Here is a 5,576-nt window from a genome sequence, read left to right on the forward strand (position 1 = left end):
TACATTAAGATATGAATGACTAAGCATGTATGTACGTAAAGATATGAATGACTAAGTATGTATGTATGTTAAGATATGAGTGACTAAGTATGTATGTACGTTAAGATATGAATGACTAAATATGTATGTTATGATATGAATGAATAAGTAAGTATGTATGTGACCAATTAAGACTGTATGTATGCTTAAGGATTTTCTCCGTGCAGGTGTACCTTCAGGATATGAATTTTTGTTATGAGGCATGACCATAAATTTACTAGGATGTTCACACGTTCTTAAATTGTTTGTTAGGGTTCGGTTTCATCAGAATCCTATTCTTGGTTGGTTATCTGCCTAGTTACAGTTAGTTTAAGTTTTTGCTTCGTTTATGTGGTTATGTTTGTTAAGTTGTTCTTACTAAGCGTTTTGCTTACCTAATTGTTTCGTGTTGTAGATAAGCTAAAAGACAAAGTGGATCAGTGAGTGCTTGAGTTTATCTGCGAGGATAAACAGGTGGACCGACCTTTTTGGAATTTATGTTTTGGGGACTAGAACCCATATGATGACTAAGAAATTATTTTGGGCTTATTGAAAGTTTTAAAATTATAACACTGTAATTTACTTTTAAGTATGCGCATACTTTCAAACTCTTGCATGTTTTAAAAAACTTTTTTTATATGGATTTTTCGGTTACCTTATTTTTAGAAAATGGTTGTGTTTTTCTGTAAATTATGTTAAGAGATTTTATGGGACATTACAGTTGGTATAAGAGCACCGGGCTAAACCAGTTTTGTAGACAAACCCACATGTACATTCGCAAAGATAGACCGACTCTCACTGTAAGTATTGTCTTTTCATATCTGCTTCCTTTGCTTTAATTTATTTACCTCAATTTTATAAATTGTAGGTTATGGCCAATATACCTGAGATAGGTGACCTTGTTATAGGAAACCTACCCATGATCCCTCCGCCTAGGATCGATTATTATAGATTATTTAACAATGAGGTTCCTCGCCACTTCAACTACGATCGAAGGCATCGATGTGCCATTTGGCAATGGACACAGTACATGACAGAATTCTTCGGTAGAGCCAACACACCCAAGCTACAAAAAGTGCGGTATGCCAACACTTCTCTAAGAGGTGCGACCCAAGTATGGTTTCATCATAGATGTGGGCGACTGATTCGTGACATGTTGGATGACTTCTGTATGCAACTCGAGCTAGCATTTGGACCATGATTTGCCTATCTCCGTGAATGATAGCATACCTCGAGGCAGGGAAGTAAATCCAGAGGAGGATCCCCAAGCAGCCGGACGAGGATTCTGACATAAAGCTGGATATGTTGATGGATAGGATAGATTAGGTTTTGTTGTGAAAGTCTTGTTGATACTTTTGTAAAGACATTGCAAATCCACTAAGTTGTAGAACTTTTGAATAGTGGTAGTAGGTGTATGTAGAAACCCCACGCGTAGTTAGGGTTCTCTTTTGTATTTATAGTTCTACTAACTAAAACTTTGTGGCATGATCGATCGTGATCATTTTTTATTTCTAGCTTATATCCCTGAATGTTATGACGACCTACTTTGGGTTGAATCATTATGGTTCTTCTTTCTTGTGTATGAGAAAAACTTTTATGTTCATTTAATGCTAGGTTAGTATTTTCTCCTACTATACATTGTTGTATAGAAATTTGTGATGGCGCCTAGTACCAGAGCCAGGGAAGGTTGTCAAGCCGATAATGCACAAGATCCAGTAGAGCAATCGCCTATGAACCTGCAAGTTCCAACAGGCCAAGAGCGAGGTCAGGGGGTGAATCAAGGACCTAACCTTGCTGCTCAGATGGAGGAGCTCTGTAGGGATATGGAAGCTCAGAATGTTGGCATTGATCAAAAAAATAATAAGCAGGTAGACTCTGATGCCCGCCAAACAGAGATGTTTTAGACATTACTTCAACGCCTCTCAACAACGCCGGCTAACAATTAGTACGAACCAGAAGTAGCGGTGGCTGGAGTAGTAAACCAGGATCCACCAGCTGGTGGGGCATGGGTTGAACCACATGTTGCGGCACCGAAGGTGACCCAATAGAAACCTATCTCTGAACGATTTAGTCACCAGAACCCACCCACCTTTGAAGGTACTGCTAACTCAGTGGTGGCAGAAGAGTGGATCAGCATACTAGAAAGGATCTTCGATTTCATCGAAATTACTAAGCATGAAAAGGTGGTTTGTCCAATTTATATGTTGAGAAAAGATGCCCGCATCTGGTGGGATACTGCAAAGAAGGGTCATAATGTGGCTAAAATGAAATGGCCAGAATTCCTAGTCTTGTTGAACTCTAAGTATTACGGTCATACCATGATTGACCACAAGGTGGTAGAGTTTACGACTCTAAAGCAAGGGAATTCGAGCATCCAGGAATATACCAGGAAGTTTGATCAACTATGCAGATTCGCACCGGATCTGGTTGGTACTGGATCAACTAAAGTATGGAGGTTTATGAGAGGATTTTGATAAGCTCGAAAACATATGCAGAAGTAGTAGAGAGAGTTCTTCGCCAAGAGTCATGGTTTGGGCTAAAAAGGAAGGAATCCCAAAAGTTTGAAGAAAGAAAGTTTACCTCTGGAAATTCGGGTCAGACCCGAGCTAATCGAAATGGCTCGAAGGGAAGGTTTTTCCCCAGGATAAACTGCAATATAGGGAATTTTAGAGCCTCGGGAGGCTCAAGGTTGAGTAGCAATGGGAATAACAAGAGAAAAGGGGCACCGTTTGACAGTCGGGCCGGGGGTTCCAACAAACAACCCAGGCACGATTTCGAGTACTGGCCTATTTGTGATAAGTGTGGCCATCGGGTGAATGTAAGGCGAGGGGATTCTATGCCTGCAGAAAACTAGGGCACCTCGCTAAGAATTGCCAAAGTCTGAACTGGAAGGCGACAACAACCAACAAAAGCATATAGGAGCCCCGCCACGGGTCTATGCTCTTACTCAAAGCAACAAAGAAGTCGGACCATCTGAGAAGGTGTCAGGTCATATCTCTGTTGCCCAAACCTCAACATATGCATTAATGGACACTGGTGCATCACATTCTTTTGTAGCTGCCTCTTTTGTTGAAAAATTGAATAGAATGCCTCAACCTATGCCTAGTGTCGGTGGGGTGTCGTTGCCTTCAGGCGAAGATATGTTGGTGCGATCATGGGTAAGAACCGTACTAGTTTGGGTAGAAGGTCGAGAATTGACAGTAGACCTGTTGATTTTAGACCTACATGAATATTATGTAATGTTAGGGATGGACTGGTTATCTAAGTATGGCGCCATAGTGAACTGTAAGAAGATGAGAATGGTTTTCAAACTGGAAATAGAAGAGTCATTTATGTTCCAAGGCACAGCCAGGGAAAAGAAATTCGCAATGATCTCACCTATGGAGGCGAGGAAGATGTTAGGGGATGATTGCAATGGATATCTAGCACACGTCGTGGACAAGGATAAAGAGGGCACGTTACAACCAGCCAAAGTACCCATCATATGCAAATATCCTGAAGTATTTCCCGATGACCTTCCCGGGCTACCGCTGGAGCGGGAAGTGGTGTTCGAAATAGAAATTATTCCGAGGACGACGCCCATTTCGAAAGCTCCGTATCAAATGGTGCCAACAAAATTGAAGGAGTTTCGGGCTCAACTGTAGGAGCTGTTGGATAAAAAGTTCTTAAAACTAAGTCATTCTCCGTGGGGAGCCCCAGTATTGTTTGTAAAGAAAAAAGACGACTCCATTAGAATGTGTATAGACTATCGGGAATTGAAAAAGGTGATGATTAAGAACCAGCACCCGCTTCCCAGAATTGATGATTTATTAGCTCAGATTTAAGGAGTCAAACATACCAAAGATAGTGTTTCAGATGCGGTATGGGCACTACGAGTTCATAGTGATGTCCTTCGAACTCACCAAGGCACCCGCCACATTCATGGACCTCATGAATCGAGTGTTTAGCGAGTTTCTGGATAAATTCATCATCGTGTTTATTGACGATATTTCGATATACTCGAGGAACCCAGAGGAACATGCGGTGCATTTGGAGATGGTTCTTCAGTGTTTGAAGGAACAAAAACTTTATGCCAAAATCTCCAAGTGTGAATTTTCACTGGAAAAGGTGAGTTTCTTGGGCCATGTGGTGTCAAGAGAAGGGATATCTGTGGATCCTACCAAGATAGAGGTAGTAAGTTAGTGGAAATCTCCAAAAAAATGCTCAGGAAGTGAGAAGTTATCTCGGATTAGCAGGGTATGCAGAAGTAGTGGAGCAAGTTGTAACACCCTCACTTATTTTAGTTAAAACCATATCTGAGGTGTTACGTTTTAAAACTATGTCATAATTACTTTCATCGGAAGTTTGGATTTAACATTATTTATATTAAACATAAAGTGTGTCTTAAACATACTATACATAAGTATTAAATAACTCAATTTTTTTTCAAAACATAACTTCACACTTTATTACAAACATACACAGTGATAAATTGAAATAACACACAAAAGGTCGATATGTTCATATGTACAAATCAAGGTCAGGACCATGCTTCAGTTCTCCTTTGTCATTCACTCATTTCTTTCCCTACCTGCAACATAAGACAATTGTGAGCCTAAAGCTTAGTAAGCAAAGAAATGCATGCAATGCTAATGATTACCCAATATCAATGGACATACACAACTTCTTTTTAAATTTGGGGCCCCTTAATATTGTGCACACTGTTTGATTAGGCCAATGCCTGCAGGGCTTGTTACACATATAATATAAAATCCCATGGGTTCTCCTCCAGCAAGCCATCACCACGGTAGGGTGCATTAAAAACCTTATTTCATCATTGCCCCGTTGGGCTCAAGAGTTAAGGCGGCCACACACTGTGGTGTCAATACATATAACAATAACTCATATGGAGGATAAATAAAAACGGGAGCATGGCAAACAATATAATTAGTTCACTAAAACCTAGCCCAAATTATTGGGCTGCCGCTATGAGCATAACTATAGGCCTTTGTTTACACTTACTTACATTCTCATTTGCCTTTTCAAAACAGTGGCACTGAACTTAAACTTCTTATTACAACTTACTTTTATGTTGCATAAAACTTGCAAAGGCATCACATAATTAATCATCATAATATCATGCATGGTCTTATATCATACAATAATTCACCATATCACTATTATGCCATGCATACAAATTTATGATGAAGTGTCAATGTATGTTACTCACAACATATTCATATAATGCATACTTTCACATAACATGTAATTCTTGTGTTGCATTTGAGTACTTTACTTACCTTCTATCAAAAATATATTTCACCGTGTAACAAGTAGTGTCTTAGGTGTTGATGTGCTTATCCTGACAATGGCATTAATTTCACACCATAATGATGGCAATAAGGCATTGAACTATCATTTAAAAATATCTATAAAATATCATAACCAAATCATGCCTAAATTGCCTTAAACCGCTTAGATCGAGTGTTAGATTTATCTTAGACACTTGGATAAATATTGACAGAGCTTCCCCTTAATTTTATCTATCCCCAAATATCAAAATCAATCAGTAATCAACA

This window comes from Humulus lupulus, chromosome 8, assembly GCF_963169125.1.
Source record: "Humulus lupulus chromosome 8, drHumLupu1.1, whole genome shotgun sequence".
In the NCBI taxonomy this organism is placed as follows: domain Eukaryota; kingdom Viridiplantae; phylum Streptophyta; class Magnoliopsida; order Rosales; family Cannabaceae; genus Humulus; species Humulus lupulus.